Here is a 25587-nt window from a genome sequence, read left to right on the forward strand (position 1 = left end):
ATTTCAAAATTCGATTCGAATCGACTTGGTAAGGTAGACGTGCATGCTCGTTCTCCCAAAATTTGAACGAACTGTTAAACACCCTCTGCTCGGTGGAATTCGTCCGATCAAATAAATGGGAGACGTGAAATTACCGGCCTATGTGGGACACGCATCAATTGGCCTATTGTACATCGAGGGTAGGTTCATAACTTCATCCAAGCATGCCTTCTCCTCGGCCGAAATGACATGTGCCGAATAATTCATAAACCATGGTCGGCAAAACACCCTCTCCTTGCCCGAAATAGCTCGCGCCCACTATTTTAAAACACGCTCTCCTTGCCCGAAATCGCTCGCGCCCACTATATTTCAAAACATGCCCTCCTCGCCCGAAATCGCTCGCGCCCACTATTTGGGGAGAAGCAAAGTTACTCTACTATCCCCGACCCTCAGTACACAGACCCAAGCCGAGAAGCCTAAAGGCAGGGGTAGAACTTTAACTCCCCCGCACATTTCAGACAAATGCGTCCGTAAGACATGGTTCCACTCCCCTCCCAATTCCCCATTCATACCTCGTGCGCGCCAAATCACCTTCTCCCCGGAAGCTCCCTTCTCCCGAGCCGTGAAACCTCAGCCCCTCCTCGATGGCGCCCCCACCGCACCAAATTCATAGCCGCCCTCCTCCCTAATGCCCGAGACGCTATCCACTTGCTGTTGTTCACTGGCCCGTGTGCCTCCTACTCCGTGCTGCTAGAGCTGCCTCCACCACGGCCACGTCAACCGTACCGGAGACAATTCACCCCCGCCGTTGTTCACGGCGCCGGAGCGGCTCCAACTTCGGATCCGTCCAGAGCCCCGGCGCTGCTTTCCTGTAGTCGTCCACCATCGCGACATCTCTGCTTCTGTGCCACCGGTAGCCACCGCAACCGCGCCGGCCTCACCGACTCGGTAGTTGGAGCTGCCTACTTCACCGTGCCGCCAGATAGGTCGCACCCTCATCTCAAATCACTTTATTTAGGCATCAGTTGTCTAAATTTTTATTCTTGGACAATCGATTCCCAATGGGAAGCAGCAACCCTCGAGGCGGCGGAGCTCCTAGGCTGCCGGTTGGCTGATGTCTAACATAAGGGTGCGAGGGCGCAAGTTCGCCGCGGAAGCATCGCTTAGATGGCTATCTTAGAGTTGCATGGGTTGGAGGTACCGCCGCCGCCGGATCTAGATGACAGCGAGTCTTTGTGGATTGGCCCGGGGGCGGCGCAAGCACCGCAGTGCGGTGGGGCGGGGAGCGGGGTTTTGGTCGGGGCCACGGATGGTGGAGGCAGGCTGCTCTACCGGTGGTCGCTGGCTCTTCGGGGAAGATTCCGAACAGTGTCGGCCGGGAGGCACAAGACGGCCATCAAGCCATCCGGCGTAGATTGGACAGTACCAAAATAAAATAAAATCGTGTGACCCCAATGTAGTCTTCAGTCAACAGACGTGTGACCACTCTCGTACCTTGTTGTTGATCTCTTAGGGTATTTCTTCAGATCAAAGAGATGTGTCGTTCTTAACATTATGCGTTTTCTGCATCTTCAACCACACCGTCTTCCGACTCACCGCAGCTGCTCCAACAAGGGAAGCATACACCAGAAGGGAGCTATAGTCCCCACTCAACAGTTCCCTGCATCGAATGCACGTGCCCGACATGGACAGCCACAACAACTGCAGGGCCATCGACAAGTCAGCACATGATGCTCACTCCTATGGATGGCGGCCAGATAGGTTGTACCCTCATCTTACTTGTGTGCAACATTTATGGCTTTGTTATTCAACTAAGCATGGAAAATAGATTATCACATTTCAGTGTATATTCATGTTGATCTCTTACGGGTCTTGTTCAGGAGTTAACGTTGTTCCATAGTTCAGCTAAGAGACTTGTTCTTTAGGTAACGTTGTTCCATAGTTATCATACATCAGCCAATGCTATCCCACAGGCTGGTGATTATAGTATTATACCACTTCTACTATTACCTATGTTGTTCTTTAATACTTTTGTGTGCCATCTTGTTAATCTCGAGTACAAACGATACATATTTGTAGCTTTCATCAGTGTTCTCCCTTTAGTTTTTGAGACCTGTTGCTTCTAGTTAACCCCAGCCTACTATTTATGTCGTCTCCTACATGCACTCATTACATAAATCTAACTACTAGTTGTCTTCCATGCATGTCAGATATAACTGCACACACTGATTTATCCACAAGAACCTCATGGAGAAATGTAACAGCCAACAGACTTGACGTAAATGATACCCAATATGATGGAGCATGTAAAGGCAGTTCTTCACAAGACTTGGAGAAAGATGATGGATCCTATTCACCCCACAAGGTCCTTGCTTTTACTTGGCCCTTGATATGGGTACAGCATGCATATAATGTCCTAGAGTGCATCTGTCAGATTCTGGGTTCCGGCAAACCCTTGAGGTTCGAACACTTGGGTGCGCATGAAGATCTTTCTCTCTCTCGCTCGCTCTCGCAACGATCTCAAGGCCTAGCTCGATGAACCCAAAGAACAAGAGACACGAGTGTTTATACTGGTTCGGGCCACCGTTGTGGTGTAATACCCTAATCTAGTGTGGTGTGGTGGCACTACAAAAAAAAGACACATCCGTGACATTTTGGGCTGAACGGATTTTTTTTCTGTCATACTTATGACACTTCTATGACGATAATTGTGACAAAACCCGGTATCATCATAGATGTGGTGGGGTCCTACTTCTATGACAAAAATGATGACAGAAAATGGGCTTCTTGTCCTGGGCGGGCCGGAGACGCAGCTGCATGACATTCTTTGGGCCGTCCAGGACAGAAAAAACCATGGTAGAAGCGAGGGCATGGAAAATATAGGGGAGTTCCCGGTACGGTGTGTGGTCGGGGGCCGTGCGATGCGCGTTTCTCTCATACACGTACACGCGTGTGTGCGAGGCGTTGCGCTCTAACTGAACCCGAGCGAGGCGTTCGCCTACGGAACCCGAGCGATTGCACTGCAGGCTACGCGTTACTGAACCCGAGCGATCGATCGATGGCTGTTAATTGAACCCGATCGAGCGATTCCTTTGTTTTCTACTGCTGCTAACTGAAGCCGATCGAACCTGCTACCTCCTTCCCTTGATGAACAGCGAGCGTTGTTGGGGGGGTTGGATGAACAGTTCCTGGTGGGGGGTTGGATGAACAGGACCCCGTGTTGCCGCTGGATGAACAGGACCCCGATCGATCGAGCCGGTTGGGCGTGGATGAACAGGACTCCGTGGAGGGAAGGTTGAACAATAGCCGATGGAGGGCTGGTTCAACAGTAGGTGGTGGAGGGCTGGATGAACAGTAGCCCGTGGAGGGGTGGTTGAACAGGACCCCGTGGAGAGGGCTGGTTGAACAGTAGCTGGTGGAGGAGCACGCGGTGTCGTCTAGATGAACAGGAGCCCGTGGATGAACAGTCGTAGGTGGAGGCTGGAGGAGGTTGCCGGTGGAGGAACAGTACCCCGTGGAGGCTGGAGGAGGTCGACGGTGGAGATGAACAATATCCCATGGAGTCCTGTTTTGCGGTACACCACACCCCTCCCGATGAACAGGACCCCCGTTTCGACCGTAGCGCTCCAACACAAGTCCGTTTCCTCCGTTTTGCGGTACGCCACACCCCTCCCGGTCAATAGGACCCCGTTTCGACTGTAGGAGGTCCAACAGAAGTCCGTTTCCTCCGTTTTGCGGTACGCCGGACCCCTCCCGATGAACAGGATCCCGTTTTGATCGTGGCCGGTCGAACACAAGGCCGTTTCCTCCGTTCTGCGATACACCAGGCCTCGTTTCCATTGGCTATTCCATCCAAGCCGGTTGGCTCCCGATGAACACGACGACGCACTCTGTTCTGACCCAGCCAGTTGGCTCCCCATGAACACGATGACGACGCGCTTTCTCTGTTCTGACCCAGCCGTACGTATGTGCGAGTAGGCATTTGAGACCCTGCCGGTATGTATGTACGTGGCCGTATTTACTTTCTTGCACCCCGGCCGCTGTACATACGTGTACATGCTACGGGCACACCTCTACTACGACACGTGCGCGCCTCTACATCGACCAGTATGTACGTACACGTTCGTGACCAGAATGACAACGCTACGTACGCTTCGACCGGGTGGCTCCCGACTGTCAGGCACTTCCTTGCATGCGAAGATGTAGCTGGTGCGTCCCAGCAGTCAGGGGGTGAATCATTTTTTTGCCCGTAATATGGACGCACTTCCTTACGTGCGAAGATGTAGCTGGTGGGTCCCAGCAGTCAGGGGGAACCATTTTTTTGTGAAATACGGTGGCCCGTCCGGTGGGTCCCCGATGTCAGGTGGAGGAATCATTATTTTCCACGTAATAAGGAGGCACTACCTTGCAGCGGTCATGGACCCAGCTGTCAGCCTCTCCACGTACATTACTCTTCCGATGGAAGTCATTCCTCGACCATGTTGACCACACCGCACCGAGAGCACCAGGGCGGTGGATGACGGCGAGGCCTAGGAATGGGACAACGCGGAACCGGGGAAGACGCGGCAGTGGATGCCCACGTGGAGAGGAGTACGAGGGTTAACTGGTTTGGCTGCGGTGTGAGGCTGCCGTCGCCGCGGGGCCTGGCCAGCTGTGGGAGTAGTAGGGGGCGGTGAGGCTTCCGCGGCAGCACAGCCGGCTACGGGAGGCAGGAGCAGGCGGTCTTGCCGGCGCTGGTTTGGGCGGCTGGTGCAAGAAGAGTAGCGATTGAAGAAGCAGCAGGACCGTTTGATTCAAATCCAATGGTCACTGCTGCTAGAATCGTTTGTTGACTAAGTTGACAAGCCCTACGTACGCGTCAACTTAGTAGGCCCACAGGTCAGCCTCCCAACCGGTGTGCCCCAGATGTCAGTGGGAGGAATCATTTTTCGTGTAATAAGGAGGCAGTTGATTGTGTGCGGCCAGGCCAGCGGAGGGAGTAGGGTGGGCCGGTGAAGCCTGCGCGGCATCACAGCAGGCCACAAGAGGTGGGAGCAGGCAGTCCCGCCGGGGCTAGTTTAGGCGGCTGGAGCAGGAAGATCAGAGATTGAAGAAGCACGTCGGCTGTTGGATGGACATCCAACAGTCACTGCTGCTAGAATCGTGTGTTGACTGACAAAGCCTTGCGTAAACAAGTTAGCCTCAAAATCTGTGGCGTGTACAGCCCATTTGCTATTATTTTTATTATTTTTACTCATTTTCTAATTCATATGGAATTTATTGCAGCCCATTTTCTGGTCAGTACCAGGGTTAAAAATTTGAACTAAATATGTGCAAAATTTTGAAAATTCGCAAATTTTTGCTGGGTAACAAAATATTCTTAATCCAAAAACTAGTAGCCATACTAAAACAAATTTAAAAATAAATTAGTACTATGTCATGTTAAATCGAATGAAATATAAAATATCAGTGAAGAACAAAAACAAAAAAAGAAACTAATTTCCCCTTTGCTATATTTTTTTTGGAATTTTCAACCCCTTTGATATTACTTTTAACAGACACTGACCATACTCTTTGGCCAGGCCGGAATGCATCCCTCCTCGTCTTGAAAGATTTGCAGCCCAGTAAGTCGGAGAAAACAAATAGGCCTAGCTTGGGTATTCTTCAAAAAGAAATGCTGGCCTACTATTTTCCTAAAGAAAAAACTGTTGGGCTGGTCATGTTGTTACACGGGCCGCAGAGACCGCAAAACCCAGTTTATAGCCTGCTCCTCCGAATTACTACTCAAAAAAAGTTCTGCAATTCTGTCGTTAATTAACTATACATTGAAAATGATGTGGGTCCCTCCCAGATATTAGTAGGGTGGATTAGAGTAAAAAAACGAGGGGTGCATCTAAGTAGTAAAAGAGGCGCTTGCTTGTGTTCGGGAGTGGACCTGGTGGGTCCGTACTGTCATACTCACAACTACAGTCCTCTCCCGATTCACTATGTTGACCGGGCCGGACGGCGGCGCCGCGGCGAGCATAGCAAGGCGGAGGATAAAGTGTTGTCACCAATGTGCTGGGCTGGGTTGGACATTCTTATTGAAAAATAAAAATGGACTGGAACTATTTATGACGTTGACTACGATTTCCATGGGTCCGCTAGTTGCAGGAAGAAAATGGTGGGAGAAAGAAGATTGGTCGCTATCTTTGCCTAAGAATAATATCGACTGAATGTAACGACACTATCATAGGAAATAATATCCTCCTGTTAAATCGTGAATTTAAAGAACTGGTGCATGTGCATTTAGCTTTATTTACTTATTTATGTTTAGGGGAACATGAGCATGTACCTGGGCCGGATTCATGTGACAGCCTCCCTTCCAGTTAATTATGGGCTCCTCTATTGGGCCTTCATCAATGGGCTGCATGTTATCAATAAGTGGAAAATGTGTTTCGTACCAAAAATAGTATGCGCTACGAACGGTACGGGGCACTAAAGGATCGGACCGTGCAACGACTTCCAAAACATTGTGTTTGTCATTCTAACAACACATTTATTCAACCAACAGACAAAATATACTACTGATTGTATATTGAAAACAGCAGCAGCAGCAATTAGGACTGGGGGTACAGCAGAAGCAGTAAGCAGGCCAGAAGAGTAAAGACGCAGCTCTCTCTTCCAAACCAAACATCAGCCATCATTGCAAAAAGGGCTACCAAAAAAGAACAAGTGTATGCATCAAACTAAATAAAGATCCTACTACACCAAGTGTACGCATCTAACTAACTGGCTCAGCTAGACGTTACTATTTATTAAGCTGTGGAGATTGGCTGACGGCTTGAACCAGATGGGTGCCTGACGGGGGAAACTCCAGCTAGCAGGTCAAAGTCTGATACTTGTGACCCTCTCTCCTACTTTGGGCTTCAGAGCGTGGCGGCACATATCAGGGTATGGTGCATGCAGAGACGCATGGTACGCTGTGTACACACAGTTTTGCCTGATGAACCAAACCGCGCTGCCATCATGATCCTTTCCGTCGGTTATCTCCTGGGTAATCGGATAATTCAGTCAGAGAAACAGAGAGCGTGTACCAAGGCTACTTACCAGCCTCCAGTCAAAAATTCCTGAAGGCCCAGAGAAGCTGGGATCCTGCTCAAAGACCTTGCAGTGACTGTGATTGTATTCCGCGAAACAACACGTCCGGTACGTGCGAACGATCATCTATCTTTCATCGTCATCTGATCGAGCCAGGAACCACCTGCAACTGCCATGCCGCTTTTCTTTGGAAGGTTTTGGGATTAGGAAGGGTGGGGACACCAGGCGGCCTACAACATCATATCAAGTTGGAGTCAAATAAAAAAGGGCTCTTAATGTAGTCAATATTAAGAACAACATGTTATGAGCATTAATATTTTTTTAGTAAATGTTGACAGTAATATAAGCAAGCCATCATGATATCATAGGAAAGTAACATACTGCTGTAACAGCCATTTGTAGCGATGACTGGAGTAGGCCAGCAATACGTCCAGCCATAGAAGGAGTCGACAGCGTAAATGAAGCCCTTGTGTTCAATGGCATCAGAGAACCATGGAGGATGTATGATCCTATAATGGACATGCAAATTTATCCACTTACCGCAGTGACCTGTCAGATAGGCGAGACCAAGGTTGAAGAATGCAATTAGCCTGAAGTCTTTATAATTCGCAGATCTTGTGGGCACTTGGCAGATTACAACCTTCAGCAAATCAAACTTGGTATCATGTTGGCTACTGTAAGATTCCGAGTATTCTGGGCTGCAGTGCCAAAGCAGTGCAGTGTTAATCGAAGGAAGGGGGATCAATCGCCGAGTGTAGACCTCCATGAGGATCCAGCTACCGCGACCATCGACGAGCACCATCCAAGACGTGTTCATGCCGACCCAGTACGTACCATTAATGTAGTTGAGCGTGACGGGGATCGGATCGCAGTCAAGGGGGTTGATGCTCGCCACCCTACGATCGTTATGCTGCGTGACACACCGTTTCTGAAGAGCAGGCGGCATCAGAAAGCAAGGAGCTGGCTGAAAAAGGTCTGGCCTGAGGGCTTTGAGTAAACGGTACAGCCCCAACGAGCATGCGGCGAGCGGCATGGTACTGAGATTGTACACACGCGAAACAATGAGCTTGATTACCTCTGTGGGGAGCGAATTCCAGCCACTCTTTTAGCGGACGCTGCTCGGTTCTGCCATTGTTAATGCTTGGGTTTCGGACGAGGGGGGAGGCGCCTTAGTGGAGATGGAAGATTGGACGAGATTATGTGCGTACAAAGATGGAGAAGCAAATATGTGCTGCGGTAAGTGGACAGGTGATGATCACTACAGCACGCCGCTTGACTTACGAGACACATACCAGCAGCGTAGGGTCATATCGATGACAAACAATTTGCTTGAGTGAGCATAGTACTGGTACTCCCTACAGTACCGACTACTATGCCTAACTTGCTTGAGTAGAGTAGTAGTGGAGTAGGACTGGAGGAGTAGTATATTCTAATCTAAAAATACTCCCTCCGTCCCATAATATAAGAACGTTTTTTACACTACACTAGTGTCAAAAACGTTCTTATATTATGGGACAGAGGGAGTAGTCACAAAGTTCAATGCCCGAGCGTGGAATGACTATGAACCGCCATCGGTGCTAACTCCAATCCCTAGCAAACGTTCGCTGGGAGACATGGCAGTTGCAAACGCCCGCGACGCAGTTACAGTACGTGTGTAAGGGTGACGGTTTTGTCAAATACTATGGCTTAAAAACAGGCCACCGTCGGATGGAAATCTGACGGTTACGTGGGATTTGCCAGGATTGAGCTCGTGGCGAACAATCGCCAGATATCATTACTAAAAAAGGTTAAAACACCCGGGGCTATAACTTGAACCGGCTGACCACTAACAATGATACTAACATAGTTGTAAAATGGTCAAAGACCGTGTCTACATGGTGTTTGGAATTATCTGCAGAAAAATTAGCAAGATGCCCGTGCATTGCACGGAACATCAAGATGCATTTTTTTACAAAACACCTGTTGTGATTGACCCATGCAGGAGTAATCCAATGTGTAAAAACTAATGATATCTTGAGAATTTTATTGGAAAATGGTATGTCGACCATTTCATCGAAAAAATGATATCTCGAGAAAGATGATAGATAAGGTGAGGAGGAGTGGGGTGTGGTAGTGACTAGTGGTTGGACTGCGCGGATGCATGGGGATGGACGGCGCCGGCAGTGGCCACCATGCCAGATTGTTGCAGAGACTTCCTTTTTAAATTGCTCAGCAATGAGGTTGTGGGAGATAAGGATGAACGAGGCAAGGCCTTATCTGTAAATGTGGAGAGAGGTGCGGGTATCTTTTGTAAAATTGTCATTGTTTGCTTTCTATCCGTCATATATTGATCAGACAATCTATATTATAAGATGGCAGGCACACCATCATCACCAACTCGGTTTTTTCTCTACTCCTACTCCTATAAAAGACTCAGTTGGTGATGATGGTGTGTCTGCCATCCGCCATTTCTGACCATTAGATCTGCATCTAACTGCTGTGATGTAAGTTCTGGACTTTTGCAACAATTCCCACTTCTTTGCTCCAGTTACACAAAACCCCTTCGTAACTTGAAACCAACCACATTCCTCCCTTACTTCATCAAAACAGCCCAAAGAATATATTTGGAGTGAAACATAAGATATTTTTAGTGATATGTATATCAAAACTAAACTGTTTTCTTTCAAATTTGTGAATATGTATTATTCTACTTTGGATCTGTTGCAACGGATGGGCTCATTGTTATAAAGGTTTATCTCTTGCATTGTCCGCAACAAACACCTAGTGTACTGGTCCGGGCCGAATGCTCGTAGCGCGATGACCTGAGTTCGAATTCTGTCCTAAACTTGAGCTTTTATATATTTTTAGTATATACTTCTTTCGCTGCTGTAGTGGCAGTGGAACCCACAGAGTACTTAGAATACAAGATTAAGGATGGATTTGTTTCGTTTTAACTTTCTGTACGAGTCTGTAGCTAGCCTGCAAGTCATGTACACTGTACTGACAGTGGAACCCACAGAGTACTTAGAATACAAGATTAAGGATGGCTTAACTTTTTATAGAGGGAGAATCATACACGCAATAAACTCAAAAGGATTGGACGTGACTCTATTATTCTCCAACGGCAACCGGCAAAATTCCTCCCGCGGGCCGGAGTAGGTTTCTCGGTTTGCATGCGGGTTTAACAGAGGGGTTTGATGGAGGAGAGGAGGCGTGTTCAGCCGGGCGTGCAGCGGACAGCGCAATACTATTCGATTTGATAGCTACAACTAGTATATTATAAAAAAACAAAGAAGAGTAGTAGAGATAGAGATAAGAGTAGAGACTAGGGAGGAGCAACATCTACTCCTTCGTGGGCTACTCCTGCGCTCCATTCGGCGGCCGCAATGTCCCCTATAGCCACTCCCTCCTACGCTCCATTCGGCGGGCGTTGTTGAAATTTGGGGAGCGCACTCTCGCGACTGCTGGCAGCAACGACTTCACTGACGACGACTTCTTCCACGAGCTCGGCAACCTCTTCCTCAACGACATGGGCAACAACCTCAATGCCAACGGTGCTGCTCCCGTTGCACCGTATGTGTTTCTGTCCTTCCTGTTCGACATCGTGGTAGAATTCATGTTTCCAGTCTGTGTCCTAGATTTGATCTGTTCATCTACTATGCTAGTCCACATGATTAGTTTAATCTCTGTTGTAGACGTCATGATTTATTTTGTGCTTATTTGGACTAAATCTCGTAGTAACTTGCTCATATATTCAACTAGCAGAACGTCCCCTACAGCCACTCCCATTTCATGGACAGCCTGGTCGATGCCTCCAAGGAGCCCTTCGTCTACTGCTATGAGTGCTCGATGCCGTTTTGGGGCTCGCCGGTGGACATCGTGCATCACCTCACGCAGGCATGCGGCGATCACTAGTGGCCCTTGGCGGAGAACATCAAGTACGAGACGTGCTACCCGTTCACTGTGCCTGAGTCGCTGGAGGATCACCGCCGCCTGCTAGTCTCGAAGGAGGACGGCAGCGTCTTCCTCTTGATCGTCAGTACTGGAGAGGCCCGCGGAGGCCGCCGCCCCGTCTCTGTAGTGTGCGTCAGGGGCGACGCCGCTGACGCTGACACTTACACGAGGCCGATGTACGGGTGCATGCTCACTGTTACTACCCCTCAGAGTTACCTGGGCGGTGACACTGGCTACATCAAGCTGACTAGGACTGTGCCGAGCTGGGACCTTCCCGCCGATGTGGACATGGAAGACGCATGGTATGATTTGGCCCCCAACGTGGTGCACGGGGACTCCAAGGAGGTTCACCTCGACATATGCATTACCAAGTTAAATGTTGATCATTAGTCTTCGCTCAATGTAATCCGTTGTCTAAGCATGTGGAGTCTTCCATGCATGATCTTGCTCTATTAGAGAACCGCGCATGAATAAAATTGTATCCATTTATGGTTTAGTCTAGAATCTTCCACGTATGAAATTTTTACTACAATACTGGTGAAAGACTTATGATGAACCATTTCTTACATCTCCTCTGCCCCCTTCCAAGTCATCCTGATTTAATCCCTCCGTCTAGGTGTATAAGGGCATGGTTAATACTTAATAGTATGCCAACTGTTGACTATAAGAAAGTGCCATGTCATATGTAGCCGACAAGTATAACAATCGATACTCAAAAACTAATTCTTAAAGATCATTTCTTGCAAAGCACAATAAGTGTTATTTCTTCACAAGTTTTGGATGCAGGTTGAACAGTTGAACGCTTTTGTTTGCAAAAGATACTTTTTTATCTATTTCACCCGGATGTTTGTGAGCTCTAGAGATGAAATAATATCCAAAGAAACCTATCGATACCCATTACACATGAGATGACCCCACATCCTTTGTCAAAATAAACAACTCCCCGATCAATGCATTTCACTGTTCCGCGCAACGCACGGGCACCTTAGTATAGATTAGTATGACCAAAAATTGAACTAACATTATATATAGTACGATAAATGCTGATGCATGTCACCTAAAATTATATCATTGAAAACTATGTTCAAATACGAATCCGACGATATAGTTTTTGTTGACATGCACTAACATTTTATTAGTTAAATCTTCAGTCAAATTCAATGGGGGACTAATAAACCATGACCGATGTAGTACTAGTGTAGAGGGCGGCGCTGCACGCGAGTCTCACCCCGCTCGTGCCGCGGCAGTAAAGCCGTCATATCACAAAACCCAACCACTCCCAATAATAAGTGGGCTGGTAAAATAAACGGACAAGCAACCATCACATCCCTCCGTCTTTTTTGCATTTCATCTCTCTGCATTTACTTTCTCCGGTTCATCTCGCACACTCGATCCATAGCTACGACTCCTAGTATCCCTAGCTACTACTCCTAGGGCCAATTCTTTTGGTGGCTTAAAAAATAAGTCGTCTCTTCCCCGGCTTTTCCCATAAGACTAGTCACAGTGGAGAGTAACATTAAGGCCCTGTTTGGTTCATAAGTCCTAGGACTTTTTCTAGTCCCAACTAAAAAGTCCCTAGTCCCTAAAAAGTCCCTCCCTGTTTGTTTCCAGGGACTAAATAGTCCCTAGTCCCTCCCTGGAGGTTATTAAATGACCATGTTACCCCTAGTATACAGAAAAATAACAACCAAACAACACCATGGGCCGGTGGGGCAATGGGTACAGGGAGGGTCATTGTTGGAAAAGTCTCAAAAAGACCCAAAAAAGACTCTCCTTGAGAGTCTTCTTCATTTAGTCCCAAAAAGCAACTTTAATCCCTAGTAGTCCCTCCTGTTTGGCTAAAAAGTCTCTAAGAGGCACTTTTTCTAGTCCGAACACCAAAAAGTCCCTGGAAACAAACACCCCCTAAGGCGCCTCACTCATTTATTTGGGCTTCTAAACTACTACTAGTACCTCCGTCCTGATTTACTCGTCACCATTGTAATTTGTGCTAAATTTTGACCAAAGATTTAACCGGTAAAATGTTAGTGCATGTGATTAGTTAAATTTATGATCAAAATTTGGCACAGATTACAAGGGGGACCAATAAACCAGGACGTAGGTAGTAGTTATGGGATTACTAATCTAGAAGCCTAAAAGAACTGGTCCCTGGTACTCCTACTAGTAGTAGTACTCAAGTTGGATTGTTAGGCAAAAAATTCGATACAGGGTGTAGGAAGCAGTTTACGAATTTGCATGCCTTTCCGACCACTGAGATACTCCGTACAAAGTACGACAGAGAAATAACCATAGAGAAGGAAGCTAAAAGTAAACAATCAAACGAGCATTTTTGCATTTGTTTTGCATTGAATCGTTTCACAAGCTTGACTAGTGTTGTTTTTCCACTTTTACAAAAACCGCATCGTAATGTTAAAATGTGCATTTGCACGTACATAAGTAATAGTAGTAATCCCTCCACCTAGGTGTATAAGTCTTCCCTCCTTCTTGGTCACGGTCCACAACGAAAGATGACTTATTCACCTGGATGGAGGGAGTAGCACAGTCTGCAAGCATATATAGAGAGAGATGTGTAGTGCGATAGTATATAGGAGTAGTAAAGTTTGTGCTATATGCACGTACTTACAAAATGCGTACGGATACACAAGGTTTCCAAACTTTCCCTTTTACATACTTAATTAAGGATGCTAATAATTCCTGAACATTCGGGATTTATCATTTGCGTCCCAAGACTAATGAGATCGCCTTACGAAACTAAATTATACTCCTACTAAAAGCCCCGGCGCTCGCAGGAGCGCTTGCGGCGCGCCACAAGTGCCCTGGTGCTTGGCCGTTTCCCAGCGCGCCGACACAACGCCTTTTCCTCAGCCTGGCAACTCGCAAGGTGCAGATTGGGGGCTTGCCGGCGGGAGAGCGCGATCTCACCGGTGTGGTGATCCGGCACCAACAGGTACTCCTCCTAGCTGGAAGCGTGCACGACTACAAAAAAAAACACATCCGTGACATTTTGGGCTGAATGAATTTTTTTCTGTCATACTTATGAGACTTCTATGACGATAATTGTGACAAAACCCGGTATCATCATAGATATGGTGGGCTCCTACTTCTATGACAAAAAATCATGACAGGAAATGGGCTTATCGTCCTGGGTGGGCCGGAGACGCACCTGCATGACATTCTTTGGGCCACCCATGATGGAAAAAACCATGGTAGAAGCGAGGGCGAGGAAAATATCGGGGAGTCCCGGTTACGGTGGCTGGTCGGGGGCCAAGCGATGCGCGTTTCTCTCGTACGTATACGCGTGTGTGCGAGGCGTTGCACTCTTACTGAACCCGAGTGAGGCGTTGGGCTCTAACTGAACCCGAGCGATTGAACTGCAGGCTACACGTTACACTGAACCCTAGCGATCGATCGATTACTTGCTGTTAACTAAACCCGAGTGTTTCCTTCGCTACTGCTGCTAACTGAAGCCGATCAAACATTGCTGCCTCCTTCCTGTGATGAATAGTGAGCGTCGTTGGGGGGTTTGGATGAACAGTTCCCGGTGGGGGTTGGATGAACAGGAACCCGTGGTAGTAGAGGCCATTGCCGCTGGATGAACAGTACCCCGATCGATCGAGCCCGTGGATGAACAGGACCCCGTGGAGAGCTGGATTAACAGGACCCCGTGGAGGGCTGGTTGAATAGTAGCCGGTGGAGGGCTGGATTAACAGGACCCGGTAGAGGGCTGGTTGAACAGTAGCCGATGGAGGGCTGGATGAATAGTAGCCCGTGGAGGGGTGGTTGAACAGGACCCTCGTGGAGAGGGCTGGTTGAACAGTAGCCGGTGGAGGAGCGCGCGGTGGAGGCTGGATGAACAGGAGCCCGTGGATGAACAGTCGCAGGTGGAGGCTGGAGGAGGTCGATGGTGGATGAACAGTACCCCGTGGAGGCTGGAGGAGGTCGACGGTGGATATGAACAGTATCCCATGGAGTCCCGTTTTGCGGTACGCCACACCCCTCCCGATGAACATGACCCCCGTTTTGACCGTAGCGCTCCAACACAAGTCTGTTTCCTCCATTTTGCGGTACGTCACACCCCTCCCCATCAACAGGACCCCATTTTGACCCTAGGAGGTTCGTTTCCTCCGTTTTCCCGTACGCCAGACCCCTCCCTATGTACAGGATCCCGTTTCCACCGTGGCCGGTCGAACACAAGGCCGTTTCCTCCGTTTTGCGGTACGCCAGGGCTCGTTTCCATCGCATGTTCCGTCCAAGCCGGTTGGCTCCCGATGAACAGCACGTGTTCCGTTTCCTCCCGATGAACACGACGCATTCTGTTGCCTCCCCATCAACACGACGATGACGGAGTTTCTCCGTTCCAACCCAGCCACAGCCATGTACACGAGCCCTGGCCGTACATATGCGCGAGTAGGCATTCGAGACCCCGCCCGTATGTACGTACGTGGTCGTATTTTCTTTCTTGCACCCTGTCCGCTGTACGTACGTGTACATGCTATGTGCGTGCCTCTTCTACGACACGTGCGCGCCTCTACTACGACACGTGCCCTTCCTTGCACGGCCACGGTTCATCGCTGTAGCCTACAGACAGATCGATCGACCAGTATGTACGTACACGTTCGCGACCAGAATGACAACACTACGTATGCTTCGACCGGGTGGGTCCCGACTGTCAGGCACTTCCTTGCATGCGAAGATGTAGCTGGTGGGTCCCAGCAGTCAGGGGGCGAATCGTTTTTTGCCCGTAATATGGATGCACTTCCTTGCGTGCGAAGATGTAGCTGGTGGGTCCCAGCAGTCGGGGGGCAAATCATTTTTTTGCCCGTAATATGGACGCACTTCCTTGCGTGCGAAGATGTAGCAGGTGGGTCCCAGCAGTCAGGGGGAGAAAACATTATTTTTCAGGGTAAAAAGGATGTAGTTGCATGCAAGCGTCCATGGGCGTGGTGCGTCCCCACTGTCAGCCTCTCACGTACAGTCATCTTCCGATGACTCTCGGTTGTTGACCACGTTGACCACACCGTGCCGAGCGCACCAAGGCTGGTGGACAACGGCGAGGCCCCAGACTGGAACGACCTGGAGATGGGGAAGACGCGGTAGTGGAGTCACAGATGGAGAGGAGTGGGAAACTTGACTGGTTCGGGTGCGCGGCAGCACTGCCACGGTACCGCCCACGGGAGACACGAGCAAGAACAGAGGTTGAAGAAGAAGCACAGATGTTGGATTAACATCCAACGGTCCAGCTGCTAGAATCATTTGTTGATTAAGTTGACAAAGCCCTGCATACACATCCGCTTAGTAGGCCCGCAAGTTAGCCACCAAATCTGACGGGTCCCAGTTGTCAACGGGAGGAATATTTTTTCGCATAACAAGGAGGCACTTCCTTCCATGCGAAGATACAGCCGGTGGGTCCCAGCTGTCAGGGGGAGGAAACATTTTTTTAGCTTAATAAGGAGGAACTTTCCTTGCGTGGGACCATGGACCTCATGGGTTCCAGCCGTCAGGATCTCCACGTACAGTCCTCTTCCGATGACTCTCGTTTGTTGACCACGCCGCACCGAGCGCACCGAGGCGGTGGACGACGGCGAGGCCCCGGACGGGAACGACCCAGAGATGGGAAGACGCGACAGTGGAGTCGCAGATTGAGACGAGGAGAAGGGTTATAACTAGTTCTGGTGCGGCGTGGGGCTGCAGTCGGTGGAGAGTAATAGGAGCTGTGGAGGGGTGGAGGGATAGCCTTGCCAGCGGTGGGGTAGCGCTTCACAGTGATGCGTGCTAAGCAGAGCCGCTAGCCGCCAGAGGCTGGACCAGGCGGTCCCGGCAACGTTGGAGGAAGAAGACGAGAGATTGAAGGTGCATGCCGGCCGTTGGATATAAATCCAATGGATGTGGATGTCATAATCATTTGTTGACCAAGTTGACAACGCCCTGTGTAGGCTTCGACCTATTGGCCCACTTGTCAGCCTGCAAAAATGTGGCATATATTTAACCCATGTTTTGTCCATTTGCTGGGCTGAGTGAACAAATAATTTCGCGTCAATGCGGCCATTTATATTTTCTAGGAAATCCCAGCCCATTTGCACTTTCTTGAAATACACGAATTAGCTAGGCTCGTTCTATATATAATGTTAGGATAGAAGGAGCAACTAATATCAAAAAATAAACCGGAGCGACACATTTTTTATATATAAAATTAAAAAATTAGCAAGTTATTGCTCAAAATAAAAATGAGCGCGTTATTATTACATTGGTCCTTAAAATCTTCGCAAGCTATTGTACGCAATCACCAGGATTTTCCTTGCCTGTGAGTCAAAAACAACAAGGATTTTCCTTCCCAACTTCTGTTAAACATTTACTTTTATAAGTTAATAACACGTGGGATGTTTTTATAATGTATATATAAGTCTTTGTAAAATATACGATAATAGTAATAATATAAATATATATAATGTTGTTAGAAGGGCAAACATAAATTGGAGACAGCATTATTATTCTTATATATAGATAAATGGAACAGAGATCTGCGTTTCATTAAGAAAAATACATTGGGCTGCCGATCTTTAAGAAAATGCCCATAGGCCTGTATGGATCTCAAAAAATAAGTTGAAACCACTATCTCCATATGTCGTGGGCTACGCATGTTAAAAAACAAAACCTAGGCCTAGCTGATACAAGTTCATTAACTTAACTTTCAACATGTTCATGGAGTACTATAATACTGTACAACATGCTACTCGATTGAGGTGTTCAATTTTGGATTTAGTTCAATATTTTGACCTCGTGAACGAGCTATTTCATTGAATCAAGATATTTCATCTTGGGTTTGTTTCCCGTTTTTGAGTGGGTCAACTATTTGCCTATAGTAAATCGCTAGCAACAAGCATGTAAAAACACATTACTCCTGAGCATCATCTCTCCATCTAAAAAAGAAGTGGCAAGCTAATATTTCAAAATTTGATTCGAATCGACTTGGTAAGGTAGACGTGGATGCTCGTTCTCCAAAATTTGAACGAACTGTTAAACACCCTCTGCTCGGTGGAATTCGTCCGAGCAAATAAATGGTAGACGTGAAATTACCGGCCTATGTGGGACACACATCAATTGGCCCATTGTACATCGAGGGTAGGTTCGTAACTTCATCCAAGCATGCCTTCTCCTCGGCCGAAATGACATGTGCTGAATAATTCATAAACCATGGTCGACAAAACACCCTCTCCTTGCCCGAAATAGCTCGCGCCCACTATTTCAAAACACGCTCTCCTTGCCCGAAATCGCTCGCGCCCACTATATTTCAAAACATGCCCTCCTCGCCCGAAATTGCTCGCGCCCACTATATGGGGAGAAGCAAAGTTACTCTACTATCCCCGACCCTCAGTACACAGACCCAAGCCGACAAGCCTAAAGGCAGGGGTAGAACTTTAACTCCCCCGCACATTTCAGACAAATGCGTCCGTAAGACATGGTTCCACTCCCCTCCCAATTCCCCATTCATACCTCGTGCGCACCAAATCACCTTCTCCCCGGAAGCTCCCTTCTCCCGAGCCGTGAAACCTCGGCCCCTCCTCCATGGCGCCCCACCGCACCAAATTCATAGCCGCCCTCCTCCCTAATGCCCGAGACGCTATCCACTTGCCGTTGTTCACTGGCCCGTGTGCCTCTTACTCCGTGCTGCTAGAGCTGCCTCCATGACGGCCACTTCAACCGTACTGGAGAAAATTCACCCCCGCCGTTGTTCACGGTGCCGGAGCGGCTCCAACTTCAGATCCGTCCAGAGCCCCGGCGCTGCTTTCCTGTAGTCGTCGACCGTCGCGGCATCTTTGCTTCCGTGCCACCGGTAGCCACCGCAACCGCGTCGGCCTCACCGACTCGGCAGTTGGAGCTGCCTACTTCACCTTGCCGCCAGATAGGTCGCACCCTCATCTCAAATCACTTTATTTAGGCATCAGTTGTCTAAATTTTTATTCTGGGACAATCGATTCCCAATGGGAAGCAGCAACCCTCGAGGCGGCGGAGCTCCTAGGCTGCCGGTTGGCTGGTGTCTAACATAAGGGTGCGGGGGTGCAAGTTCGCCACGGAAGCAAAGCTTAGATGGCTATCTTAGAGTTGCATGGGTTGAAGGTACCGCCGCCGCCGGATCTAGATGACAGCGAGTCTTTGTGGATTGGCCCGGGGGCGGCGCAAGCACGGCAGTGCGGTGGGGCGGGGAGCGGGGTTTTGGTCAGGGCCACGGATGGTGGAGGCTGGCTGCTCTGCCGGTGGTCGCTGGCTCTTCGGGGAAGATTCCGAACAGTGTCGGCCGGGAGGCACAAGATGGCCATCAAGCCATCGGCGTAGATCGGACAGTACCTAAATAAAATAAAATCGTGTGACCCCAATTTAGTCTTCAGTCAACAGACGTCTGACCACTTTCGTACCTTGTTGTTGATCTCTTAGGGTATTTCTTCAGATCAAAGAGATGTGTCGTTCTTAACATATGCGTTTTCTGCATCTTCAGCCACACCGTCTTCCGACTCACCGCAGATGCTCCAACAAGGGAAGCATACACCATAAGGGAGCTACAGTCCCCACTCAACAGTTCCCTGCATCGAATGCACGTGCCCGACATGGACAGCCACAACAACTGCAGGGCCATCGACAAGTCAGCACATGATGCTCACTCCTATGGATGGTGGCCAGATAGGTTGTACCCTCATATTACTTGTGTGCAACATTTATGGCTTTGTTATTCAACTAAGCATGGAAAATAGATTGTCACATTTCACTGTATATTCATGTTGATCTCTTACGGGTCTTGTTCAGGAGTTAACGCTGTTCCATAGTTTAGCTAAGAGACTTGTTCTTTAGGTAACGTTGTTCCATAGTTATCATACATCAGCCAATGCTATCCCACAGGCTGGTGATTATAGTATTATACCACTTCTACTATTACCTATGTTGTTCTTTAATACTTTTGTGTGCCATCTAGTTAATCTCGAGTACAAACGATACATATTTGTAGCTTTCATCAGTGTTCTCCCTTTAGTTTTTGAGACCTGTTGCTGATAGTTAACCCCATCCTAATATTTATGTCGTCTCCTACATGCACTCATTACATAAATCTAACTACTAGTTGTCTTCCATGCATGTCAGATATAATTGCACACACTGATTTATCCACAAGGACCTCATGGAGCAATGTAACGGCCAACAGACCTGATGTCAATGATACCCAATATGATGGAGCATGTAAAGGTAGTTTTTCACAAGACTTGGAGAAAGATGATAGATCCTATTCACCCCACAAGGTCCTTGCTTTTACTTGGCCCTTGATATGGGTACAACATGCATATAATGTCCTAGAGTGCATCTGTCAGATTCTGGGTTCCCGCAAACCCTTTAGGTTCGAACACTTGGGTGCGCATGAAGATCTTTCTCTCTCTCGCTCGCTCTCACAACGATCTCAAGGCCTAGCTCGATGAACCCAAAGAACAAGAGACGCGAGTGTTTATACTGGTTCGGGCCACCGTTGTGGTGTAATACCCTAATCTAGTGTGGTGTGGTGGCACTACAAAAAAAGGACACATCCGTGACATTTTGGGCCGAACGGATTTTTTCTGTCATACTTATGACACTTCTATGACGATAATTGTGACAAAACCCGGTATCATCATAGATGTGGTGGGGTCCTACTTCTATGACAAAAAATCATGACAGAAAATGGGCTTTTTGTCCTGGGCGGGCCGGAGACGCAGCTGCATGACATTCTTTGGGTCGTCCATGACGGAAAAAACCGTGGTAGAAGCAAGGGCGTGGAAAATATCGGGGAGTTCCCGGTACGGTGGGTTGTCGGGGGCCGAGCGATGCGCGTTTCTCTTGTACACGTACGCGCGTGTGTGCGAGGCGTTGCGCTCTAACTGAACCTAAACGAGGCGTTCGCCTACTGAACCCGAGCGATTGCACTGCAGGCTATGCGTTACTGAACTCGAGCGATCGATCGATGGCTGTTAACTGAACCTGATCGAGCGATTCCTTCGAGTGCGACTGCTGCTAACTGAAGCCGATCGAACCTGCTGCCTCCTTCCCTTGATGAACAGCAAGCGTTGTTGGGGGGGGTTGGATGAACAGTCCTGGTGGGGGGGTTGGATGAACATGACCCCGTGTTGCCGCTGGATGAACAGGACCCCGATCGATCGAGCCGGTTGGGCGTGGATGAACAGGACCGCGTGGAGGGAAGGTTGCACAGTAGCCGATGGAGGCCTGGTTGAACAGTAGGTGGTGGAGGGCTGGATGAATAGTAGCCCATGGAGGGGTGGTTGAACAGGACCCCGTGGAGAGGGCTGGTTGAACAGTAGCTGGTGGAGGAGCGCGCGGTGGAGGCTAGATGAACAGGAGCCCGTGGAAGAACAGTCGTAGGTGGAGGCTGGAGGAGGTCGACGGTGGAGGAACAGTACCCCGTGGAGGCTGGAGGAGGTCGACGGTGGAGATGAACAGTATCCCGTGGAGTCCCGTTTTGCGATACACCACACCCCTCCCGATGAACAGGACCCCCGTTTCGACCGTAGCGCTCCAACACAAGTCTGTTTCCTCCGTTTTGCGGTACGCCACACCCCTCCCGGTCAAAAGGGCTAGCAAAAAAGAACAAGTGTATGCATCAAACTAAATAAAGATCCTACTACACCAAGTGTACACATCTAACTACCTGGCTTAGCTAGACGTTACTATTTATTAAGCTGTGGAGATTGGCTGACGGCTTGAACCAGATGGGTGCCTGACGTTGGAAACTCCAGCTAGCAGGTCGAAGTCTGATACTTGTGACCCTCTCTCCTACTATGGCTTCAGAGCGTGGTGGCACATATTAGGGTATGGTGCATGCAGAGACGCATGGTATGCTGTGTACACACAGTTTTGCCTGATGAACCAAACCGCGCTGCCATCATGATCCTTGCCGTCGGTTATCTCCTGGTTAATCGGATAATTCAGTACGAGAAACAGAGAGCGTGTACCAAGGCTACTTACCAGCCTCCAGTCAAAAATTCCTAAAGGCCCAGAGAAGCTCGGATCCTGCTCAAAGACCTTGCACTGAATGTGATTGTATTCCGCGAAACAACACATCCGGTACGTGCGAACGATCATCTATCGTTCGTCGTCATCTGATCGAGCCAGGAACCACCTGCAACTGCCATGCCGCTTTTCTTTGAATGGTTCTGGGATTAGGAAGGGTAGGGACACCAGGCGGCCTACAACATCATATCAAGTTGGAGTCAAATAAAAAAGGGCTCTTAATGTAGTCAATCTTCAGAACAACATGTTATGAGCATGAATATTTTTTTTGTAAATGTTTACAGTAATATAAGCAAGCCATCATGATATCATAGGAAAGTAACATACTGCTGTAACAGCCGTTTGTAGCGATGACTGGAGTAGGCCAGCAATACATCCAGCCGTAGAAGGAGTCGACAGCGTAAATGAAGCCCTTGTGTTGAATGGCATCACAGAACCATGGAGGATGTATGATCCTGTGATGGACGTGCAGATTTATCCACTTACCGCAGTGACCTGTCAGATAGGCGAGACCATGGTTGAAGAATGCAATTAGCCTGAAGTCTTTATAGTTCGCAGATCTTGTGGACACTTGGCAGATTACAACCTTCAGCAAATCAAACTTGGTATCATGTCGGCTACTGTAAGATTCCGAGTATTCTAGGCTGCGGTGCCAAAGGAGTGCAGTGTTAATCGAAGGAAGGGGGATCAATCGCCGGGTGTAGACCTCCATGAAGATCCAGCTGCCGCGACCGTCGACGAGCACCATCCAAGACGTGTTCATGCCGACCCAGTACGTACCATTAATGTAGTTGAGCATGATGGGGATCGGATTGCAGTCAACACTACTAGGAAAAGGCCTACTACTGGCGCACCAGTTTTGCCTACAAATGGCGCACTACTGGTGCGCCACTAGTACCACGCCACTAGTATTAAATACTAATGGCGCACCACTGGTGCGCCATTAGTATCTGGTATACTAATGGCGCATCACGCCGTGCGCCATTAGTATAGACCAACATGCGCCATTAGTGTGCCTCCCAGGGGGCGATATTTACACATGTGCTTTGCCATACTAATGGCGCACTGCGGGGTGATGCGCCATTAGTATCCTTTGGCATACTAATGGCGCACGTTGGGGTGATGCGCCATTAGTATGTATATTAGGGATTATTTTTTTCTTTTCTGATATTTGCACAGATTACAAAATATATTATTGGGCAGAATATAGACAGCACCACACAGCAAGAGCAGATTCATCGAATACAATAGAAGATTAGTCTCCGAATACAATTCATCATATTAGTCTCCGAATTCAAAAGAACGAACAAAGATAGAACATTACAAGCCTCGAGACCGCGAGTAGCGAGTTTGTCTTCACATTACAAGTTGATATCGATCATCTAAACTACCATCACATAGAAGAGAGCTGTGGTCATCGCGATGAGCATCATCGCGATGAAACTGGTCTTCATCCGGTTCCTCCAACGCTCCCTCCTCTCTCCCGCTAGATAGCGCGCGTATCTTGATTCCGCCTCCGCCCTAGTGGTGTACCCTTTGTAACTGTTACCGCTGAAACGGTGAACCTGTCTCCGACACTCCTCGCAGTCGTCGTAGACTCCGGGAACCTTACCCTTGTACACGACATATGACGACATTTCTATGCACTAGCCAAACAACAGACAATACATAAGCAATATATAAGTATGCAACAAAAGATCGGAAGATAAAAGCAAGACATTAATAGCATGATTCATGGTCCTACTAATTAATAGCATCGATTACATCTAAGTTGAACGACTGTCCAAACCAAAGAGACATACAAGTTCATTAAAGTTTAATTACAACATGAGCTAATCAATGTTTCAGAACTAAACATAGGATCACTACTTTCGACTCGACTCATGGGACCAGAGCGTGGATGAAGTCGCCGTCTGTCGTGATGGTCATGAAGTCGCGGGCGTTGTTAGCCTGCATTTGTAGCGTTGTGTCTATCTCACTGTTGGACGGTTGATATTTGAGGTAGAACTGCCCCGAGGTACGAAGGACATCTTGATGGATGATTTCTGCAAACTCCGACTGGATGCGAAAGAATTCTTGTCGGATGTCCGCGTCCTGGATTGCCGCCAAGCTTGCGGCCCAATCTTTGAGATTATTTGGTAGCAGAAGGTGATTATGGTCCCGTACGATCGCCCGCATGTGATGGAGGGCGTAGTAGGCATCCTTCTGACTGCCAGGCGGCTGCTTGACGCAGGGGAATGTCGAATTGTGGGTGAACACGTGCCTGCCGTATCTACGAGCTGGCCTCTTAAAGGTGCCTCCAGATGTGGCGTAGCCGGGGAGAGCATCATCAAGAACTTTCTTGATATTTGTGTAGTCTATCTTGGAATCACGGTCCAGGTCGAAATACGTGGCCATGGAATATTTCGGGCTTAAGAGGATGAGTGTGCAATGTGTGTCACTGCACAGAACACGGAATGTTAGAAAAAAAAGAATGATCAAAATCAAAGAAATCATATGTTACGGGGCGGTTAGGGGATGACTTACTCGGGAAAGTAAGGCACGAGGAAGTTATCCTTATCTGGGTTTGCCAGAATGACGCCTTCGAGGTGTGAACTCGCGACTTGCCGGTCCCCAGCGCTGCCCAAGATCTTGGCACGCATGTAGAAGGGGTCGACTATCACAATGTCCGGGTCTTGTCTCTAATGATCTGCATCTCCATACTCGGCGAAAACAGCCGAACGAAGGTGTAGTGCAGCGGATGAAGGTTAAACATAGCAAAGACGTCATCAAACCGTAGGACGATCGTACCCCCGACGGTGCTATCCACAAAGCTCTTGCCCTCTGGCACCTTGGCCACAAAAACCGGGTATGCCACATCATTCTCTCTGAGACGCCGCTTCTCCAAAGAAAGAACACTGTCATGCAGACTCCGCATAGCACCGGTTGCAGCATTGAGCATATTTGTCGGTAGCATCGCCCTACCCGCCACATGCACCCTCCTCGAGATATCCTTAGGTGAAGGTGGCCCGTCCTGAGCACGGATCGTACTCGGTGCTGGCTAGCTCGCACAGGTGCCCTTGTTAGTCTTTCATTTCCGTCCCTTCTTCCTGATCTGCTGTAATGGGATCGAGTTCTGCTCACAGACCGCCTTCTCGAGCGTGTTGGGGCTGATAATATTTCGCACCTCAGCTGGAGGCGTCTCTTGAGAACTGAACGCCAGACGAAGCCTGTTGCAATTGGGTTTCTCCGCTGTACCAGCTAGATCGCGGTCGTCTTTTTCAGGGTTGGGTTCTTGAGAAGGAGGCCCGCAGAACTCGTCACCATACCCATGTTCGGCAAAGTACTTATAGACGTTGGAAAATGTACCGTCGTCATTGTCGTTGTCGTCCGGATCCTGTGCCATATGCATGTCCAGATCCTGTGCCATAGGGATGTCCGGCATGTCCGGTAGCGTTGCGGCGTTCTTGCCATGGCTTGGCGCTGGCACGACTGGCGGTCTTGTCTGTGGGGTGGTGTCCCCCGCCCCAAACGAATCTGGCTCTTCGGCCAAAGCAAGGGCCAGCTTACGCAGGCGCTGAGGGTCATCACATCATCTTC

This window comes from Triticum aestivum, chromosome 3D (genome assembly GCF_018294505.1).
Source record: "Triticum aestivum cultivar Chinese Spring chromosome 3D, IWGSC CS RefSeq v2.1, whole genome shotgun sequence".
NCBI lineage: Eukaryota > Viridiplantae > Streptophyta > Magnoliopsida > Poales > Poaceae > Triticum > Triticum aestivum.